The sequence below is a fragment of the Muscardinus avellanarius genome, assembly GCF_963383645.1.
Source record: "Muscardinus avellanarius genome assembly, chromosome: 2".
Classification (NCBI taxonomy): domain Eukaryota; kingdom Metazoa; phylum Chordata; class Mammalia; order Rodentia; family Gliridae; genus Muscardinus; species Muscardinus avellanarius.
In genome coordinates this window covers 143,017,920-143,041,909 of record NC_137787.1, presented here as the reverse complement: position 1 = coordinate 143,041,909, position 23,990 = coordinate 143,017,920, and the positions used below count along the sequence as shown (strand labels likewise).

At 38.2% G+C, this 23,990-nt stretch overlaps 1 pseudogene across 1 annotated transcript in view; it reads left to right on the top strand.

The window, feature by feature from the left end:
• LOC308279860 (glyceraldehyde-3-phosphate dehydrogenase-like) overlaps positions 1-23,990 on the top strand; it is a 146,812-nt pseudogene that overhangs the window by 48,824 nt on the left and 73,998 nt on the right. The window contains exons 4-5 of the transcript in view: positions 1,416-2,412; positions 7,101-7,217. The product of the transcript in view is annotated as a glyceraldehyde-3-phosphate dehydrogenase-like (transcript). The remainder of the gene's footprint in view (positions 1-1,415; positions 2,413-7,100; positions 7,218-23,990) is intronic.

The following is a 23,990-nucleotide window of genomic DNA, read 5'->3' as shown; positions in this document are numbered from 1 at the left end:
TTTCTCTCAGCTCTAGATACCTTCTAAATAAATAATACCCTTTCTTTTCTGCTTATTTGGAAAAACTATGAGGAGTGTTATAAAGAAAATTCTCTCTGGAATCTGAAGTGAGATTATAATATATTAGTAACTGGAAAGAGATCAAGCAAAATTTCTCAGCCTTTAAGTACATTAAGAAAGCCCCAGCAATATTTAAGAAAAGTACAAATAACTGCTGCCATAGTCAAAGGAACTTCAGGGAATGATGTATCCTACTTCCTATTTTTATTATGGCACATTGCCCAGTATCTTCCATGATAGATGAAAAATTCATCCAGGGATGCAAAGAGAAAGGAAAGAGGCAACCTCAATTCTCCACTAAAATTAACCTAGAAATATATTTAGAGGTCATTACTATAAGAAAACAGATTAATAGGTTGTTTAAATTATCCATCTTAAAATTTATAGCCTCTCATTTCAAACCTTTATCATTGTACTAGATTACAACAGTGTCCTGCCAGATATTCTCTTTGACTTGCCTCTTCTCATGCCCTCCAATTCTTTAAAACTCCAGATTGATTTTTATCATCTCAGATCCCCACTGTTCTCAGGATAATCCTCACTGTTCTCTGCTGTGGTTTGAAACTGATTTATCCCTCAAAGTTTCATGTACTGAAAACTGGGTCCTTAGTGTAGCAGTGTTGAAATGCTGAGGCCTTTAATGGGGCTAGTGGGAGGTCCTTAGGTCACTGGAAGCACTACCCTCAGAAGGAATAAGGTTATTTCTTGTGGTACCATTGAGTTAATTCTTATAAGGGGCTTTTATAAAGGAAGGAGCTTGGCCACTCTCTTCCCCTTTGGCTCCTTGCTTCTTGCTTGTCATTCCCACCACCATGATGCTGTCCTCGAAGTCCTTGCCAAAGCACAGCTGATTTCAGCACCATATCCTTGAACATCTAAAACAATGAGGTAAATAAACCTCTTTATAAAATTATCCAGATTCAGGTATTTCATTCAGGTATTTCATTTCAGAAAAACAAATCAAGTACAAAGACCAAATTTCACAGCCTGGCATTCAAGACCATCTGAAATTTATCTTACCTACCTCTAATTTCTAACATGCTGTCCTTCTTCCAACTAGTTGGCCTTTCCTTTTTTTTTTCTTGGTGGTACTGGAGTTCCTGGAAGCCCTTCTACCTCTGGGCTACACTCCCAGATGTATTTTATATTTTTTTATTTGGAAACAGGGTCTCTTAAGCCAGCAAGGCTGGCTCTGAACCAGCATTATCCTCCTGTCTCTGCCTCCCAAGCGCAGGGATTACAAGCGTGCGCCACCACGCCTGGCCGGCCTACCCATTTTTAAATGTGATTGACTGGATCTCTACTTCTCCTCATTCAACAGACACATCTTGTTATGATAGCTGTGTGTCCCTGAGACACCACGGTGAAGGTCGGAGTGAATGGATTTAGCTGTATTGCATGCCTGGTCACCGGGGATGCTTTCAACTATAGCAAAGTGGATATTGTCACCATCAATAACCCCTTTATTGACCTCAACTACATATTCTACATGTTTCAGTATGATTTCACCATGGCAAGTTCAATGGTGCAGTCAGGCTGAGAATGTGAAGCTTATCATTAATGGAAAGCCCATTTCCATCTTCCAGGAGGGAGATCCTCCCAATGTCATATGGGGCAAGGCTGGTGCTGAATATGCTGTGGAGTCCACTTGAGTCATCACTGCCTGGAGGAAGGCTTGGGATCATTTGAAGGACAGCACAAAAAAGGGTTGTCATCTCTACCCCCTCTGCTGATGCCCCCACATTCATAATGGGTGTGAACCATGAGAAGTATAACAACTCCTTCAAGATCCTCAGCACTGCCTTCTGCACCATCACTGCTTAACCCCCGGCCAAGGTCATACATGACAACTGTGGCATCATGGAGGGATTCGTGACCACCATCCATGCAATCACTGCCACTCAGAGGACCATGGACAGCCTCACTGGAAAACAGTGGTGTGGCAGCTGTAGGGCTGCCGAGCACAATATCCATGTGTTGACTGTTGCTGCCAAGTCTGTGAGCAAGGTCATTCATGAACTGAAGAAGAAGCTCACTAGTATGGCCTTCTATGTGCAAAACAAAATGTGTCAGTCACAGATCTGACCTGCTGCCTAGAGAAAGCTGCCAAATATGATCACATGAAGAAGGTGGTATAGCAGATGTCTCATAACCCCTCAAGGGCATCCAGGGCTACAGCAAGGACCAGGCCATCTCCTGTGACTTTAACAGTAACACCTACTTTTCCACTTTTGATATTGAGGCTCACATTGCCTTCAATGACCACTTTGTCAGTCTCATTTCCTGGTATGACACTGAACTTGGCTACAGCAACAGGATGGTGGACTTTATGGCCTACATGGCCTCTAAGAAGTAAGAGTTCCTGAACCACCAGCCCCAGCAAGAAATGAGGAAAAGAGAGATATATACACACAATAGAGTTTTACTAAACCATGAAGAAGAATGAGATTATGTCATTTGCAGGAAAATGGATGGAACTAGAGACTATTATGTAAGTGAGATCAGCCAGTTTCAGAAAGTCAAGGGTTGTATGTTTTCTCTCATATGTGGAAGCTAGAGAGAAAATAAGAAATAAAAGGGACTTAAGATAAAGAGGGAGAGATACCAGTGGAATAGTAGGAGGGGATTGTGGGAGGGAGGTGGGGGGAGGAGGCTTAATGAAGGAAACAGGTCAAATAATACTACATCCATATATGAAGGTATCACTACCAATCTCACATGTACAGGGAGGAGAACATGGTAGGACCCAGAGGAAAACACCAAGTGCCGTGCACATACAATATGTACATGCATGTTTTTATCACTTTTAACCTCACTATGATGTAAACTTACAATACACCAATAAAAGTATATATATATATATATTTTTTTTTTTTTGGTGGTACTAGGGGTGGACCCCAGAGGCTTTCTACCTCAGGCTATACTCCCAGACCTATTTTATATTTTATTTGGAAACAGGGTCTCACTAAGTAGCCAAGACTGGCTTCAAACCTATGCAATCCTCCTGTCTCAGCCTTCCAACCACAGGGATTACAAGCATGTGCCACCATGCCTGGCTAATAAAAGTATATTTTTAAATGAGATAAGTAAATAAGATGTAACATAGATATATCAAGGCATCCACCATACAAAACAAACAAAACCAAGCACAATGAAGAAAACAGAAAACCAATAAACAGGTTTCACTGTGTCCTGTTTCAAGATCTTGTCCAAAATCTTGTCCAGTGTATGAAGGCACCCAGTAAGTACACAAGCAGCTTTTCAACAGGCATGAATCAAACATCAAACAAATCAAACTTGTTTTTACCTAAGTTAGCATAAAGAAAAGGAACTGAGTTAATATTAGCTTAAAAATGAACATTGTGAAGCCCTAGTCTCATGCTTTCACCTCACAACCTTGAAATATTATCTTCCCTATAATATACATTCTTCTCCCCTCAGCCCTCCAATTCTACCTATCTTCCTGGTCTTGACCAATGGACTAAGTTTCACATACATCTTGGGGATAAGGTTAAGAAGGAAGAAAAAGAACAAGTTACAGGGAGAGAGCAACTTTCTAGGGAAAGTGAAAATAAAAAGTTAAAATAGAGGATGTTCTAGAGCATGAGTTGGCTTTGTTTTTTCTCTATATGGCCAGAGAGCAAATGTCTTAGGCTTTGCAAGCCATTCAGCTTCTGTGACAACTACTCAACTCTTCTGTTGATCCTGAAAGCAACTGTATAAAATATGAAAATGAATAGGCATGGTTACGTTCCAACAACATTTTATCTATTAAAATATGCTGCAACAACTACAACAACAACAACAGCACCCAGCCTAATTAAAAAGTGAGCATATTATATGACTAGACACTTCTCCAAATAAGATATGCAAATTACAAAGAGCACATAAAAAGCTACTCAATATCACTAATCATGATAGAAATGCAAATCAAAGCTACAATGAGATACCACTTCACACTATTAGGATGGCTACTATTATAAAAATACAGAAAATAGATGATTTCCGGGAAGATGGCAATGGAGAAAAGCGGGGCTCACAACCAATCTCTATTACTACAAAATTAGCACCTTTCATAGTCAGAAAACACCATCAGCAGAGAAACAAAAATGTAATTACAAGGGACAGAGAAAAAGAGGGCTGGAAAAACAAGACTCAGAAAGAAACCAGATCGCAGTGCTGCGGCTGGAGCCGTGGTGTGGAGCGGCGAGTGCCATTTTCCCTTGCTGCACCAGACCCAAGAGAGGAGGGGAACTCAGAATGGAGTTCAGAGCCACAGAGGAGACACGCCGGCCTCACGCCTGAGGACGTGGCAGCAGTGCTTTACTGCCGGCGGCAGTGGCGAATTCACCAGATGGCACCAGACCAATGCACTCAACAGCCCACCAGGCTCCAGAGAGGAGTGGCGGACAGCGAGCCGAGGTGAGCCACTGCAGAAGAGCCAGGCGGGATTCGGCAGATTTTTTGGCGCAGGGAGCATCTAAAACTCCCAGTAGCTGGGCTCAACACATCCTGCAGGGACTCAGAGCTGAGCACAAAACCAGAGAAGAAATACGCCAGCCTTACGGCCGAGGGCATGGCAGCAGTGCCATATTGCCACCAGAGGCAGCAGCAGCAAATTCACCAAGTCCACTACAGCTCCACCAGCGCACTCAACAACAGTGAGTCAAATTGCAGCCCCTAAAGAAGAAATCCCAGTACAGCACCCCCAGGGACTTGACCCAGTGGGGAAGTGGCAGTGGCAGAGATATCACACCATAGGAGAACGTGCAACCTGGCACGCCCCCATGGTCTAAAGCAGCCGCGATTGACTCCCTGGGTCTGAGACTCTGCCATACAACCTAGTAAAAGAGTAGTGGGGACTGAGATACCACAGACTTGAGATCCAGAGCACCTTAAGTGAAGTCATAGTGACCCAAGGGAAGAACCCAGAGAAGGCACAAACTTCTGAAATCATGGGAAAGAGGAATAACAATGGAGCAATGAATGCCCACAACCCCACAACATCAGAACCCGATAAAACAGAAATTCAGAGATTTCTAGAAGATCAAATCAGGAAAATAACTGTAGAAATAATAGAGGTGTTTCAAAAAGAATTCAGAGAGAGCCAAAAAGAGATACAGGATGCAATTAATGAAGTAAAGGCCTCAATTCAAAGTACAAACAACTGATTAGACCACATGGAGAATAGAATCTCGTGCTTAGAAGATGATCACTCCAAAAATGAACGCATAGTTTCTAAATTAGAAAAAAAAATCTGACAGCAGGAATCTGACATTGAAGAAATATGGGCCCATTTTAAAAGAGCTAACCTAAGAATAATTGGAATAGAGGAGGGTAAAGAAGGTGAAACCAAAGGTATCAACAATCTCTTCAAGGAAGTAATAGCAGAAAATTTTCCAAACATAGAGCAAGAGGTTGATACACAGGTCCAGGAAACTTATAGGACCCCCTTTAGACAGGTGGAACATATTGAAAATGGTGTACATTTAGATTGTGCTTCATGCCTTCCGCCCCCCATTCCCCTTTCCCCTCCCAATAAAGAGTGTCCAGGTTAACCATGCTATATTTATACTATTACACATATTTGAATGTAGCTCCTCAACTGAACAACCTCAGATTTCTTCCTCTCCTATCCTTCCATTCTAGCTTTGCTGAGATTTTCCATCCATTATCTGGAGTCCCTCTGGTATTAGCACTACTCCCTAGCTTGGGCATATTAAAGAAAACATATGTCCCTTCTCTTTCTGAGTACACCCATATTCTTAACAGCATTATTCACAACAGCCAGAAGTGAAAGCAATTAAAATGGCCCCAATGAAATAAGTCATAAACAAAATATGGCATATACATACAATAGTATATTATTTAACCTTGAAAGTAAAATTCTAATATATTCTACAATATAAATTAATATATCTCAACATCATTAAGGCAATACACAATAAACCCAAAGCCAACATCATACTGAATGGGGGAAAACTGCAGAAATTCATTCTAAAATCAGGGACAAGAGAAGGATGCCTACTATTACCACTACTTTTCAATACAGTCCTTGAGACTCTTGCCAGAGCAATAAGACAAGAGAAGGATATCAAAGGAATTAAAATAGGAAAATAATTAAAATTATCTGTGTTTGCAGATGACATGATCCTATACCTATAATATCCCCCCCCAAAAAAAACCTCAACCAAAAGACTACTGGAGCTGATTAACCAACCCAGCAAAGTTGCAGGATAAAAATTAACTCAAATAAATTAGCAGTTTTCCTATATGCCAACAATTCGTCCATATTGAAAAAATACAGAAACAATGGTATATTATTTAACCTTGAAAGTAAAAATCTAACATGCTATCTATATGCTACAATATAGAAGAATCTTGAAGGCTTTATGTGGTATGAAACAGTCAGAAAAGGGCAAGTATTTTACTACTACACATATATGTGGTACCCAGAGCAATCAAATTCATAGAGACTTAAAGAAGAATGGTAGTTGATAGGGGCTGGAAGTTAACTGTTTCATTAGTAGAGAGTTTCAGTTAAGGAAAATGAAAGAGGTCTGGAGATGGATAATGGTGATGGTTAAACAATATAAAATTTATTTAATGCCACAGAATCTCAGTATAATTAAAATGGTTAAAATGATAAATTTGTTATGTATATTTTACCAAAATAAAAATGTTTAAAGGGGGAGAGCTCCAAGATGGCGATGGAGAGACATAGCATTCCTCACTAGCTGAAGCAAATTAAGTTCCACTACTGAGACAGAAGCGTCTTAATAAAGAAAATATTAAACATACGATCCAAAACAGACTTAGGGAGTATAGCAGAAGAAATCCAACAACTAAACTGCAAGATTCACCACAACACACAAAGGAAGCAGAAAATGAGCTGAAGACGTGGTGGCCAGCAGAGTGCAGGCGCAGGCGCAGGCGCACGTGGCCACAGGGCTGCTGGCCCAGTCGGGACTTTTGGGTCCTTAACATTCCCAGAGAGGCTCTAAAGTCTGAAAGTGTCCAGTGAGTTCCAATACCTGAAGATGCGAGCTAACTGGACCTCCTGAGAGGCACTGTTCACCCACCAAAGGCGACCCCGCAGACACACCCAGAGATCTGCAGGAACTGGGAAGTGGACCTGCTCACCATGGGAATGGAAAGTCAGCGGGATACATAAGAGCTGCCAGAGCTTCAGAGCCACAGATTGGACTGCCAGCATGAATTCAGAGGAGCCATGGACTCAGCGAGCACACAGTGAGTGAGATAACTGTGAGCACCAGTGTGCACAGAGTGGGCCACCTCAAAATCTGGTATCACAGAAGGGTACTTAAGGTGTGATACTTGCACGGGGCCACAAGGGACACTCCAAGCAAATACAAGACAGTGGTGCATTCACCATATATCAGTAATATAGTAGGACTATCTCTTATTTTTTTATTATTTTTCTATCCTTTTGTATTTTATTTTTTATTATTGCGGTTTGGTATTGTTTGTTTTACTTTTTGGGTCTTTGGGTTTGATTTGGTTTTTGGTTTTCTGTGGGGATAAGTTTTTGATTCCTTCTTTTTTTTTTTTTTTTTTACTTATATATATGGCGGTTAGTTTTGTTTTATTTTAGTTTATTCTCATCCTGTTTATTCTCTTAATCTTTTCTGTTCTCGCTGGGTGGTATCTTTTCTTTCTTTGTTGAAGTTGCTGTCTATACATGATGTATAAAAGTTAGCCTTTGTACCTTATTTTGTTTCTTTATCTGTTTGTCTTTGCTCCTTTCTCCCACCCCATCTACAAAATCTTCAATTTAGGCTACATACTATCTTCCCTCAAAATTTTCTCTCTGTCCCTAAATGTATCTCTGTGCTTAATACACAAAATTTCTCATATCTCCATACTTATAGATTCCAATAATTACAACTTTACTATCTAAACTTCTCCCATTCTCAACCATATACAACCTTATTATATGTAAATTCTTCCACAACCTAATCATACTTTCTACCTTAACTGACTCCTGTACCCATCACCCTAGCTACTCCACCATCACCCAACCCTCACCACTCAAAAAAGTTTTGCTTACCAGCTGACTTTTCTAAAGTCCTAATACAAAGACTGGGCTAAAAATAATACCCACTAACGATGGGAAAACAGCAGAAAAGCAGGCCTGAGAACTTTGAAAATATGAGAACAAGGAATAATAGAGAGATGACAGAAGTCACGAATACTGACCTATAAGAAATGCAAGAAGGGGAGTTCCAAATCTTGATCTACAATATGATGAAAGGATTTTTCAAAGTTTAGAGGAGATGAAAGATGAGTTAGAAATACTAAGAATCAGAAAGAGGTCTGGAATGAAATGAAAGAGTCAATAAATGAAATGAAGTCAGCAATAGAAATTCTAGAATATTAGATGAAACGGAAAGTAGAATATCACTGTTAGAAGACAGTTCATCCAAGACCGAAAACACAGTCAATATTATACAGAAGTCATTACAGCAACAAAACCTAAACATATAGCAAATTTTGGACAATATGAAATGCTCTAACTTACGTGTACCAATATTGGGAATAGCCTAGGAAGATTTGAGAAAGCTATGATTATTAATATATTTCAAAATTGGGTGAAGGCAAATCTGTGCAAGGACTTGGTTTCTGCCTAAAAGCAGGCAACTATTCCAATGTAAATTAACCTGGATAAAAGCAATTAACCAGTCAATAGGAGAGGAGAACTAGCCCTGTCTCTATCTAAAGACAGATCTTAGTTGAGGAGAACTAGGCATTTATCTAAAGACAGATCTACATGATTGGATAAGCTAGCTAAGATGGTAGGGGTTGACCTTCATGAAAGGAGAAACCCAGCCACACCTTGTTGGGGGAGGTACCTTACAGGGTAAGGGGAGGTACCTTACAGGGACGTTCACTACATCAGAATTATGTAAACAAAATGGAGGTTATGGGTATAAAAAGTCCGGTCCACGTGTAAGCTCTTTGGTGTATTCATTTCGAGTCACCCCTTCATGCCAGTCTGGTATGGAGCTGTATTTCTATTCTCTGTATTTCTGTCTTTTCCTCTTTTTCTGTTTTTCTGGGGGGGGGGGGTTGTTTCTTTGGGAGTTTGGGGGAAATTATTCCCAGGGGTCTAACAAAGATCCCTGGGGACAGTTTCCCAATTGGTAACATTAAGGATAAAAGGCATTGAAGAAGAGATAGAGGTACAGACCAGGGGCATCCGTAATCTCTTCACAGAAATAATTTCAGAGAATTTCCCAAACATGGAACGAGAGATAGATCTTCATGATCAGGAGACATACAGAACACCATTAAAACAAGATCAAAGAAAGACCTCCCCACGCAACATAATAGATAAAATGACTAACATAGAGGACAAGGAAAAGATCTTAAAAGCAGTGAGAACAAAAGGTCGGGTGACATACAGAAGCAAAACAATAAGAATCACCCCAGAATATACAACCCAGGTCATGAATGCCAGGAGAGACTGGTATGATGGGATTCAGACCTTGGAAGAAAATAACTTCCAACCGAAGTTGCTCTATCCAGCAAAACTACTATTCAAAGTTGACGGAGAAATAAAAGTGTTTTACGATAAACAAAATCTCAAAAAATGTATGAATTCAAAGCCAACGCTAGAGAAAATACTTAAAGAAATAAACCACAAAGAAGAAAAAAGAAGCAGACTTCAGAACTAGAGAAGAGAGGAAAGTGATCAGAGGGGCTTCTAAGTAAGGAAGAAAGAAAAAGCTACCAAACAGATGACAGAACACAAAATGACAGAAAACAAAAATCATATTTCAATAATAACTCTTAACATCAGAGGACTTAACTCACCAATCGAAAGACATAGACTGGCAATGTGGATCAATAAACATAACCCAAATATATGCTGTTTGCAAGAAACTCACCTAACAGCCAAAGACATTCACAGACTGAAAGTGGAAGGATGGGAAAAGATATACCATGCTACTGGAGAACAAAAAAGGGCAGGGGTAGCAATCCTGATATCCAACAAAACAGACTTTAAACTAAGACACATCAGAAGAGACAAATCAGGGCACTTCCTTTTATTGAAAGGAACAATACACCAAGATGATATACTGATAGTAAATGTTTATGCTCCAAATGTGAATGCAACCACATTTGTAAAACAAACCCTTTGGGACATTAGATCTCAAATAGACCCAAATACAATAACTCTGGGAGACTTTAATACACCTCTCACACCACTGGATCAATCTTCAAGGCAAAAGATGAGTAAAGGTGCTTTAGAACTAAAGAAAACTATAAACCAAATGGACCTAATAGACATATACAGAATATTTCATCCAGAAACATTCTTCTCAGCAGCTCATGGAACCTTCTCCAAAATATATCACATCCTGGTACACAAAGAAAGCACCAGCAAATTTAAAAGATGTAATATAATTCCTTATATCTTTTCAGACCATAATGGAATTAAAGTAGAAATCAACAAGAGGAAACTCAAAAGAAACTATGCAAATACATGGAGACTGAATGATACACTATTGAATGATGAATGGGTAAGAATAGAAATTAGGAAAGAAATAAAGAAATTTTGGAAATAAATGAAAACAGAGACACAACTTATCAAAATCTATGGGACACTATGAAGGCGGTATTAAGAGGAAAGTTTATAGCATTCTGTGCCCACATAAGAAGAACTCAGAATCACCAAGTTCAGATCCTATTGGCACAACTCAAGGACCTAGAAAGACTGCAACAGTCCAATCCCAAAGCCACCAGAAGACAGGAAATTATTAAAATTCGAGCAGAAATAAATGAAATAGAGAACAAAAAAAATAATTCAAAGAATCAACAAAACAAAAAGCTGGTTCTTTGAAATGGTTAATAGAATTGATAAACCCCTGGCCAACCTAACCAAAAGAAAAAGAGAATCAATGCAAATTACTAAAATCAGAAATGAAAAAGGAGACATCACTACATATAGTGAAGAAATTCAAAGGATTATCAGAAACTACTTTAAAAATTTATACTCCAATAGACTTGAAAACATGGACGAAATCGATAGATTCCTAAACACAGTTAACCTACCTAAACTGAACCAAGAGAACATAGCAAGCCTAAACCAACCAAGAGCAAACAATGAAATATAAATGGCAATAAAAATTCTTCCACCAAAGAAAAGCCCAGGCCCAGATGGGTTTCCAGCTGAATTCTACAAAACCTTCAGTAAAGAACTAATACCAATACTGCATAACTTATTCGAGGAAATTGAAAGAGATGGAATTCTCCCAAATTCCTTCTATGAGGCCAGTATCACATTAATCCCCAAACCAAATAAAGATACCTCAAGAAAGGAAAACTACAGAACAATATCTTTAATGAACATAGATGCAAAAATTCTGAACAAAATACTAGCCATACACATTCAAAACCATATCAAGAGAATAATAATACACCACGACCAAGTTGGTTTCATCCTGGAAGAACAAGGCTGGTTCAACATACACAAATCAATACATGTCATTCACCACATAAATAGAATCAAGAATAAAAACCACATCATCATAGCAATAGATGCTTTAAAAGCTTTCGACAAAATCCAACACCCATTCATGTTAAAAACACTACAGAAAATTGGAGTAAAAGGAGCATACCTCAACATCATTAAGGCAATATACTGTAAACCCAAAGCCAACATTACACTGAATGGGGAAAAACAGCAAGAGTTTCCCCTAAAATCGGGAACAAGACAAGGAAGTCCACTATCACCACTCCTCTTCAATATAGTCCTTGAGACTCTTGCCACAGCAATAAGACAAGAGAAAGAAATAGAAGGAATTCAAATAGGAAGAGGGGAATTAAAATTATCCTTATTTGCAGATGACATGATCCTTTACCTAGAAGACCCTAAGAACTCAACCAAAAGACTTCTGGAGTTAATTAACAAATTCACCAAAGTTGCAGGATACAAAATCAACCCAAAGTAATCAGTGGCTTTTCTTTACACCAACAATGAATCCACAATGAAAGAAATAAAACAATCAATTCCATTCACTATAACCTCAAAACCAATAAAATACCTAGGAATAAACCTAACCCAAGAAGTAAAAGACCTCTACAACAAAAACTATAAAACATTAAAGAAAGAAATTGAAGAAGACCTTGAAAGATGGAAAGACCTCCTGTGCTCATGGATAGGCAGAATAAATATCATCAAAATGGCCATTCTGCCTAAAATGATTTATAGATTCAATGCAATTTCCATTAAAATACCAATGACATTCTTCACAGACATAGAAAAAGCAATCATGAACTTTATATGGAGAAAGAAAAGACCCAGAATAGCCAAAGCAATTCTCAGCAATAAGAATCATGCAGGAGGCATTACAATCCCAGACTTCAAACTATACTATAGAGCAATAATAGTAAAAACTGCATGGTACTGGCACAATAACAGGTACACTGACCAGTGGAACAGAACAGAATATACAGAAACAAATCCACACACCTACAGTCAATTAATCTTTGACAAAGGGGCCAAACTCATATGCTGGAGAAAAGACAGCCTCTTCAATAAATGGTGCTGGGAGAACTGACTATCCATTTGTAGAAAGATGGATGTAAACCCCTATATCTCACCATGCACAGGAATCAACTCGAGATGGATCAAAGACTTAGAAATTAGACCAGAGACCGTGAAGTTATTAGAAGAGAACATAGGCTCATCACTACAACATATAGGCACAGGCAGTAACTTTCTCAACAAAACCTCCAAAGCTCAGGAAATTAAAGCAAGAGTCAACAAGTGGAATAGCATCAAACTAAAAAGTTTCTTCTCATCAAAGGAAACCATCAAGAACCTAAATAGGAAGCCTACAGAATGGGAAGAGATCTTTACCAACCACCATTCTGATAGGGGGCTAATATCCAGAATATACAAAGAGCTCAAAAGAATCTGCACTAGCAAAACAAACAACCCAATCAAGAAATAGGCAATTGAATTGAATAGACACTTTACAAAAAAAGAGATACAAATGGCCAATAGATTCATGAAAAGATGTTCTTCATCATTAGCCATCAGGGAGATGCAAATCAAAACTACACTGAGATTCCATCTAACCCCAGTCAGATTGGCAAGCATAAAGAAATCAAACAACAACAAATGCTGGCAAAGGATGTGGGGAAAGAGGAACTCTTTTGCACTGTTGGTAGGAGTGCAAACTAGTTCAGCTGCTATGGAAATCAGTGTGGAGATTCCTTAGAAAACTGGGAATAGATATACCATATGATCTGGCTATACCACTCCTGGGTATTTGGCCAAAGAGGTTGATATCAGAGAACTACAGTAACATATGCATACCCATGTTCATAGCAGCACAATTTGTAATAGACAAAATTTGGAAACAACCTAGGCCCCCATCAACAGATGAATGGTTTGCAAAGTTATGGGAAATACACACAATGGAATTCTATTCAGCTATAAAGAAGAACAAAATCACATCATTTGTAAGAAGATGGAAAGTGCTGGAAATCATTGTGTTAAGTGAGATCAGTCAAACACAGAAAGAGAAGGGACATATGTTTCCTCTAATATGCCCAAATGAGTGAGCATTGGGGATACCAGAGGGAATTCAGAAAATGGAAGGGAAATCTCAGCAAAGTTTGAATGGAAAGCTAAGAGAGGAAGGAGGCTGAACTTGACTGATGAGGGGCTACTTCCAAATAGGTGTAAAAGTACAAATATAGCAAGGTTAGGCTGGGTATTAATTGTCAGGGAAGGGAAAATGGGGGGAAGGGCACCAAATACAGATTAAATGTATAACATTTACTTTCAATAAAAATATATAAAATTTTTAAAAAATTAAAATGTTTAAAGGTATTTTATTTTATTTTATTTTGATTGTGGTACTGGGGGTGGAATCCAGGGGCTTTTCTACCTTGGGTATATACTTTCAGACCTATTTTTATACTTTATTTGGAAACAGGGTCTCACTAAGTTTCTGAGAGCCTCACTAAGTAGCTGAGGCTGGCTTCAAACCTGTGCAATCCTCCTGTCTCAGCCTCCCAAGCATTGGGCTTACAAGCGTGTGCCACCACACCCGGCTCTTAAAAGGTTTTTTTTTGTTTGTTTGTTTGTGGGTTTTTTGGTGGTACTGGGGTTTCTGGAAGCCCTTCTGCCTATGGGCTACATTCCCAGACCTATTTTTTATTTTTATTTTTTGGAAACAGGGTCTCTTAAGCCAACACGGCTGGCTTCGATCCTCCTGTCTCTGCCTCCCAAGCATGGGGATTACAAGCATGTGCCACCACACCCAGCTAAAAGGTTTTTAAACTGAGATCAGGCTAGATTTGTCCATGGGTTGTAGTTTACTTAGCTCTGACTTCATACACATTTGTGAAGAGAAAACATGTAATAGTTAAAATATGTTACGTTATGCTACAATAACAATCTCAGAAATCTTAGTAGCTTACAACTAAGTGGCTTGTAAAGTTGATTTCTCACTCATACTATACTCCCAGCCCAGATGACAAGCTGGTTTTGCTCTATGTGGTCCCTGTATCTATGTGGCCTCTGCCACCATGATGCTTTAGGGTTCATCACTGCAAGGAAAGAGCCAAAGAATAACACACCATCCAGGAAGTATTATAGCCCAGAAGTGACACATCTCTTACTTTCACACATCAACTAGTTGCCTAACTGCAAGGTAGCAGGAAAGTATGATCCTTCTATGTGCCTGGAAATAGAAGAGAACCCAAATTTGGGAGAAATTAGAATTCTCTATGAGAAAGTAAATGTTTTCTGCAATATATTAGGAGCTTCAGGTAATAAATTCAGGAACATATGCATCTGTTAACCAAGCCCTATTCTAATTTCATCAATGACAATAATATGTGTTACATTTTAATAAGAAATGATAAAAATACCTCTAAAATGATTAATTACCATGCCTGAGAGGATATTCTAAAAGTGCATTATAATGTCTTAACTCCAATAAAAATAGAATAGGTTTAAGGACTTCTATAGGTTACCAGCCACCCAAATAGCTAGTGCCTCAGTAACTGTGACACCCTGCAATAATAAACGCACCTGGCGGTGACAAGGAGAAAGAGTGACCTTAAAGATGGAAATGCCTGAGGGATGCAGGATGCCACTTAGAAAAATTGCCTAGCAATTCCTTGCAAATTAGCAACAGCCCATAATTCAAAAATATTCCCAGAATTTATAAGCACCATCATTAAAGACTAAATCTTATTTGCCTGGATACAAAACAAATTCTTTGAAATATAAACTCTTAATTTCCTAAGTAGATTTAAATTTTTTTTAATTAAACAAATACAACCAGGTATAGGAAACACTCCATTTCTTACATCCAATGGTAATCAGGAATGGCAAGCTCTCTTGCTTATAACTTAGCCTTCAACCTTTTGAAAATGAAACATATTACTGTTATCACAAAATAAAGTCCTTCCCTTGCATCCCCCAGAAACCTGTCTTGCATATCTCTTCTAACTGATCCAAGATACTTAGAAATTATACTCCTGAAAGTCTAATGCCATTGGGAGACTAAAACAGGATGATCACAGGTTCTAAGACAGTGCATAGTAACTCAGCAAGACTATATTTTGAAATAAAAAATAAGATATATCTTGTGGTATACATCAGAATGTTCAAGCCGTAGTACCACAAAAAAATAAGTCTAATGTCTCTTTTGGAGCAAAAATTTTTAGACATAACATATATTTCCGTATATTAAATAGAGATTTAGACTATTTGTAACTTCCCATTTTTCTAATTATATCCTGAGTCCCCAATCCCTTTCCAGTGAGGTTATGTTAGTGAAGTCTCTTGGAATAGAAGCTACTGAGGAATCATCAAAACAGAAGGACTAGCCAGGCACATTCCTGTAATCCCAGGAGGCTGAGAAAGGAGGATTGCAGGTTTCAGGCAATCCTTGACAACACAGTGAGAACTTGTCTCATAATAAGAAAATAAAAAGCTGGGGATGTTAAAACATTCCTTCAAGGAAAAAAAAGGAAGAAAAACAGAGAAGGGAGAAGGGAGAGAGGGAAGAAGGAAGGAAGGAAGGAAAGAAATTACTTTGACCCTGTCTTGAAGGGGAACTCTTGACCAACAATACAGGTTGTTCTGTTTCTTTTCTTTTTTTTTTTCTTGTATTTTATTTTAATTTTTTAAAAATTTTTTATTGAACAAAAATACTATACATTTAAAATATATTTTGTGCCCTCTGCCCAACCCCCATTTTCCCTTCCCCCTCTCACCAATGGTTGTCCAGGTTAACCATGTCTTATTCATAATTTTACACATATTCATATGTAGACCCTCATTAATCAAGATCAGCCTTCCTCCTCTCCTATCTTTCCATTCAAACTTTGCTGATATTTCCCCTCCATTATCTGGAGTCCCACTGGTATCCTCTGTGTTTCCTAGTTTGGGCATATTAGAGGAAACATATATACATTCTCCTTCTGTGCTTGGCTGATCTCACTTAACATAATATTCTCCAGGGCTTTCCATCTTCTTGCAAATGATATAATTTTGTTTTTCTTTATGGCTGAATAGAATTCCATTGTGTGTATTTCCCACACACAATGGATAGTTTTGCTATCCATTCATCTGTTGATGGTGATCTGTGTTGGTTCCATATTTTGGCTATTACAAATTGTGATGCTATGAACATAGGTATGCATATGTTGCTGTAGTTCTCTGAATTCAACCCCTTTGGAAAGATACCCAGGAGTGGTATAGCTGGATAATATGGTGGATCTATCCCCACCTTTCTTAGGAATCTCCACACAGATCTCCATAGTGGCTGAACTAGTTTGCACTCCCACCAACAGTGTAAAAGAGTTCCTCTTTCCCCGCATCCTCGCCAGCATTTGTTGTTATTTGATTTCTTTATGCTTGCCACTCTGACTGGGGTTAGATGGAATCTCAGTGTAGTTTTGATTTGCATCTTCCTGATGGCCAGTGATGAAGAACATCTTTTCAGGTATCTATTGGCCCTTTGTATCTCTTCTTTTGTGAAGTGTCTGTTTAGTTCATTTGCCCATTTCTTGACTGGGTTGTTTGTTTTGCTAGTGTAGAGTCTTTTGAGCTCTTTGTATATTCTGGATATTAGCCCCCTATCAGAATGGTGGTTGGTAAAGATCTTTTCCCATTCTGTAGGCTTTCTCTTTAGGTTACTGATAGTTTCCTTTGATGAGAAGATACTTTTTATTTTGATGCTATCCCACTTGTTTATTCCTGATTTAATTTCCTGAGCTTTGGAGGTTTTGTTGAGAAAGTTACTGCCTGTGCCAATATGTTGTAGTGTTGAACCTATGCTCTCCTCTACTAACTTCACAGTCTCAGGTCTAATTTCTAAGTCTTTGATCCATCTCGAGTTGATTCCTGTGTTTGGTGAGATATAGGGGTTTAGATTCATCTTTTTAAAAATGGTTAGCCAGTTCTCCCAACACCACTTATTGAAAAGGCTGTCCTTTCTCCAGCATATGTGTTTGGCCCCTTTGTCAAAGATTAATTGACTAAAGATGTGTGGGTTTGTTTCTGTATCTTCTATTCTAATCCACTGGTCAGTATATCTGTTATTGTGCCAGTACCATGCAGTTTTTACTACTATTGCTCTATAGTATAGTTTGAAGTCTGGGATTGTAATGCCTCCTGCATGTTTCTTATTGTTGAGAATTGCTTTGGCTATTCTGGGTCTTTTCTTTCTCCATATAAAGTTCATGATTGATTTTTCTAGGTCTCTGAAGAATGTCGCTGGTATTTTAATGGGAATTGCATTGAACCTATAGATCAGTTTTGGTAGATAGGCCATTTTGATGATATTTATTCTGCCTATCCATGAGCACGGGAGATCTTTCCGTCTTCCAAGGTCTTCTTCAATTTCTTTCTTTAATGTTTTATAGTTTTTGTTGTAGAGGTCTTTTACATCTTGGGTTAGATTTATTCCTAGGTATTTTATTGGTTTTGAAGTTATAGTGAATGGAATTGTTTTCTTTGTTTCTTTCATTATGGATTCATTGTTGGCATAAAGAAAAGCCACTGATTTCTTTAGGTTGATTTTGCATCCTGCGACTTTGCTGAATTTGTCAATCAGCTCCAGAAGTCTTTTGGTTGAGTTCCTTGGGTCTTCCAGATAAAGAATCATGTTAGCTGTGAATAAGGATAATTTTAATTTCTCTCTTCCTATGTGATTCCTTTGATTTCCTTCTATTGTCTTATTGCTACAGCAAGAGTCTCAAGGACTATATTGAAAAGGAGTGGTGATAGTGGGCATCCTTGTCTTGTTCCTGACTTTAGCAGAAATTCTTGCAGTTTTTCCCCATTCAATATAATGTTGGCTTTGGGTTTACAGTATATTGCCTTAATGATGTTGAAGTATTTTCCTTCTATCCCAATTTTTTGCAGTGTTTTTAACATAAATGGGTGTTGGATTTTGTCAATGCTTTTTCAGCATCTATTACTATGATGATGTGGTTTTTATTCTTGATTCTATTTATGTGGTGAATAACATGTATTGATTTGCGTATGTTGAACCAGCCTTGTTTTCTGGGATGAAATCGACTTGGTCATGCTGTATTATTCTCTTGATATAGTTTTGAATGCGTATAGCTAGTATTTTGTTTAGAATTTTTGCTTCTATGTTTATGAAGGATATTGGTCTGTAGTTTTCCTTTCTTGAGGTATCTTTATTTGGTATGGGGATTAATGTGATACTGGCCTCATAGAAGGAATTTGGGAGAGTTCCATCTCTTTCAATTTCCTGGAACAAGTTATGAAGTATTGGTATTAGTTATTTATTGAAGGTTTTGTAGAATTCAGTTGGAAACCCATCTGGGCCTGAGCTTTTCTTTGGTGGAAGAATTTTTATTGCCATTTATATTTCTTTGGTTGTTATTGGTCGGTTTAGGCTTGCTATATCCTCTTGGCTGAGTGTAAGAAGGTTAACTGTATTTAGAAATCTATCAATTTCTTCCAGGTTTTCAAGTCTATTGGAGTATAAATTTTTTAAGTAGTTTCTGATAATCTTTTTAATTTCTTCACTATATGTAGTGATATCTCCTTTTTCATTTCTAATTTTGATAATTTGAGTTGATTCTCTTTTCTTTTGGTTAGGTTGGCCAGGGTTTTATCAATTCTATTAATCTTTTCAAAGAAACAACTTTTTGTTTTATTGATTCTTTTAATTGTTTTTTTTTGTTCTCTATTTCATTTATTTCTGCTCTAGTTTTAATGAATCTTGCCTTCTACTGGCTTTGGGAATAGACTGTTGCAGAATTTCTAGGTCCTTGAGTTGTGTCATTAGGTTCTTTACTTGGTGGTTCTCTGTCCTTCTTATGTGGGCACTCAATGCAATAAACTTTCCTCTTAATACTGCCTTCATGGTGTCCCATAGATTTTAGTAGGTTGTGCATCTGTTTTCATTTGTTTTCATAAATTTCTTTATTTCTTCCCTAATTTCTGCTCTTACCCATTCATCATTCAATAGTGTATCATTCAATCTCCATAAATTTGAATACTTTCTTTTGAGTTTCCTGTTGTTGATTTCTACTTTTATTCCGTTTTGGTCTGAAAAGATGCAAGGAATTATATCTTGTGAATTTGGTGGTATTTTCTTTGTGTTCCAGGATGTGGTCTATTTTGAAGAATGTTCCATGGGCTGCTGAGAAGAATGTGTATTCTGTAGTTCCTGGTTGAAAAAATCTGAAAATGTCTATTAGGTCCATTTGGTTTATGGTTTCCTTTAGTTCTAAAGCATCTTTACTCATCTTTTGCCTTGAAGATCGATCCAGTCGTGTGAGAGGTGTATTATAAAGTCTCCCAGAATTATTGTATTTGGGTCTACTTGGGATCTTATGTCCAGAAGGGTTTGTTTTACAAATGTGGTTGCACCCACATTTGGGGCATAAATATTTACTATCATTATATCTTCTTAGTATATTGTTCCTTTTAATAAAAGGAAGTGCCTTGACTTGTCTCTTCTGATGTGTCTTAGTTTAAAATCTGTTTTGTTGAATATCAGGGTTGCTACCCCCTGCTCTTTTTTGGTCACAGTTGCCATGGTATATCCTTTTCCATCCTTTCACTTTCAGTCTGTTGATGTCTCTGGCTGTAAGGTGAGTTAGTTGCAGACATCTTATATTTGGATTATGTTTCCTAATCCACATTGCCAGTCTATGTCTTTTGATTGGTGAGTTAAGTCCTTTGACGTTAAGAGATATTATTTAAATATGATTTTTTTTCTGCCATTTTGTGTTCTGTCTACTCTTGGGTGGTTTGATCTTTCTTCTTTACTTAAATGGCCCACTTATTAACTTCCTCTCTTCTCTGGTTCTGAAGTCTGCTTCTTTTTTCTTCCTTATGGTTTATTTCTTTAAGAATTTTCTCTAGTGTTGGCTTTGAATTCATGAATTTTTTAAGATTCTGTTTATCCTGAAAGACTTTGGTTTCACCATTGATCTTGAATAGTAGTTTTGCTGGATAAATAAGCTTTGGTTGGAATTTATTTTCTTCCAGTGTCTGAATCACATCATACCAGTCTCTCCTAGCATTCATGACCTGGGTTGTATAGCCTGGGGTGATTTTTATTGTTTTGCCTCTATATGTCACCCATCCTTTTGTTCTCACTGCTTTTAAGATTCCTTCCTTGGCCTCTATGTTGGTCATTTTGGTTATTATGTGGCATGGAGTGGTCTTTCCTTGGTCCTGTCTCAGTGGAGTTCTGTATGCCTCCTGGACATGAAGGTCAAGTCTCTTTCCATATTTGGAAATTTCCCTGAGATTATTTCCTTGAAAAGATTACAGATGCCCTTGGTCTGTACCTCTATCCCTTCTTCAATGCCTATTATCCATAAGTTAGGATGCTTCATATTATCCCATATTTGCTGGATGTTTAGGTTTTGTTGCTGTAAAGATTTCTGTATATCGCTTACTGTGTTTTCGGTTTGGGATGTACTGTCTTCTAATATTGATATTCTGTTTTCCATTTCATCTAATCTTCCAGAATTTCTTTCTATTGCTGTCTTCATTTCACTTATTGCCTCTTTCATTTCATTCCAGACCTCTTTATGATTCTTTCTTAGTGTTTCTAACTCACCTTTCACCTCCTCTAGACTTGTTTTAAATCCTTTCATCATATTGTACATCAAGATTTTGAACTCCCCTTCTTGCATTTCTAGTAGGTCAGTATTCGTGATTTCTGCTGTCTCTTCGTTATTCCTGGTTCTCATATTTATAACATTCTCTGTCCTGTTTTTTTTTTTTTATTTCTACACAAAGTTTGTGAGTATTATGCCTAGTCCAATCTTAATATTAGGAATTTAAAGGTATCAGCAAGTCAGCAGAGCTTTTCCAATGTTGAGGGTGGGTAATATGGAGGAGTAGGGGTGATGGGTAAAGGAGTCAGATTAGGTGGAGGATATGTTTAGGTTGAGAAAGACTTTAAGTATGATAAGGTAATATCTTGCTGAGAATGAGAGAGAGCTAACTAGTAGGACTCTTGTAGTTAGTAGAGTAAGTATGGAGATATGAAATACTTTGAGTATTAAACAAGGAGGTATATTATGGGGAAAAGTTTTGGGGGAAAAGAGTATATAGGTTAGTGTGGGGAAGTTTGTAAGAGGGGTGATGGAAGGAGCAGACAAACATAAAAAAAAATCCACACAAGGTACCAAGACTATTATGTAATCCAAGAAAAAGAAAGGAAAAACCAATCAAAAGAGGAGAGCAAAAAAAGGAAGGAAAGAGGAAGAAAGAGGAAAAAAGGACGAGAATAAAATAAAAGGGACTAACAGCTGTATGAAATCAGAAAATAAGGCAAACTATCAAATATATATAAAAAACAAGTTAAAGTAAAAGAAGGATGGGGAAGAAAAATAAAACAGCAATAACCATAACAAAAGAAAAGCACTGGCTTCCTTGGTCCAGGCGTCCGTGGGAGTCCCTGTGCTGTTGTGATCCAGTCACTGGTGAGCACACAGAATTCTGATGTGGGTGCTGCTCACTGCTTAAGATGAGGCTCTATGTCCATTTCCAGTCTCATATTATCTTGCCACAGTGATTTCAGTCAGAGCTCAGGAGTGCAGATTAAGCAGGCAGGCAGCCCGTGCAGGCAGCCCACCGGCGGGCATCCTGATTGTATCTGCAGCAGGTCTGGTGCCCGATCTTTGTTCTTCTTCTCTTCAAGTTCAGGGTTTCTGCCAAGGTACCTGAATCTGTTTTGGTTCCTGGGATGTATTTATTTTGTTGATTAAGACACTGCTTTCTAAGTAGTTGAACTTTATTTGTTTCAGCTACTGAGAAGTGTTGTGTCCCTCAGTCACCATTTTGAATCTCCTTCCTTGTATTTTATTCAAGAGAACATGACTGTTTTCTTTCCAATCTGGAACTACCATCAAATTCTTTATCTCTGTATTTCTAACATTCTAATATGGAGGGCAAGGAGAAAAGCTGGGATGTGGGACAGAACAGACTGAGAAGATTAAAAAATGTTGGTGCACCCAGTGGTGAGTGAGGCCAAAGATACTGTGCACTTCTTGGGCCTTGAAAACACACAGAAATTGGCCCCTGCCCCAAAAGTGTTCTTTTAACCCCAGATTTGCAATTCCCAGATTCTCATTCTTGTCTCTTTTTCCTCTCCTGTGAGCACTCTCCTCCCTTCTTGTCTATCCTTATGTTGTATTAAACTGAAAATAACTGTCCATGTGACCCTGCTCCTAAAGCCCTATAATCAGAAGGAGGTACAACATCACATAGTGTCATTTATTTTGTAACACAGAGTTGGGGGAAGTACAATTTATCTCCTGACACCCACATATGTTAAGGAAGGCTAATATTCCTCACTCAAGTAGAAACTGAGCACCACTTAACCTGAAGGATGGAAAGAAGAAAACACATCCCCTTCACCACTAGCTGCATGGAATACAAGTGCACTGTGGTTGACTTTCTCTATAGTGAACAAATCACAGATTTCAAAATCCTGATGCCATTTCCTCAAGAGAAATCACCTTAAGTCACCACTCTTACACTTCTCTGAGCCATGCAATCAGTTCACTGGACATTTAGTCACCTTGTCTGTCCCTAACTTAAAATTCAGATAATGTATTGCTCTAGAAATGTCATCTGGGCTTTTTAAAATTTAAGTCCTTTGCTGAACTGTGCTGTAAAGTGCAATGCTTGGAAGAATGAGAGGATAAAGGAGATTTTTCATTTCCTGCAGAGAGGGAAGAGTACAATTATCTCAGCAGGCATACTTCTTCTTTCTATTCTTTCTCTTTCCTCTGTCATCTGATATGGGTAACAATAAAAAAGATTCAATTTGCAAAATGAAGCTAATTGTAGAGTTGACAGTAGTGTTTTCAGTGTAATGCTGACATGGAAAGTGTGGTGGCCATGATTGCAATGCTGCCTCTATGGGTTGCTGGCTGTATCATACAACCATAAGCATCATCTCATTTACAGATATTAGAGAATTAGGAAAATTATGATGTAGAGAAAGGAGAATCCACTATGCCATATGTCACTTGGACAGTGCCTGAAAATGGTGGATACCCAGGTCAGAAAGGCACTGTTGTTATGGCAACCTGTGATACCTTTCTTACAACAATAATATTTGGAAGGTTAAAGTGCATGCTATGACTGGAATGGTGATTCTTCAGGCTTTGCCTCCTCCATAAAATATAGTACCTAAAAACAAGGGAAGCTGATACAAGGAAAGGCTTGAGCTGATTCTCTGGTGAGATAGAACCATCTCAAAGAGGAAGAGCACCTCCCTGGTCCATAGAGATAGACAATGAGAAGGTCAGTGGAGGTGACACCACAAATCTTATAGACGAGAGCACTAAGGGACTATCCATTGATGAAGAAGTATGATCCACCAAAACATTGAGGTCACTTCTGAGATGCTGTTAAG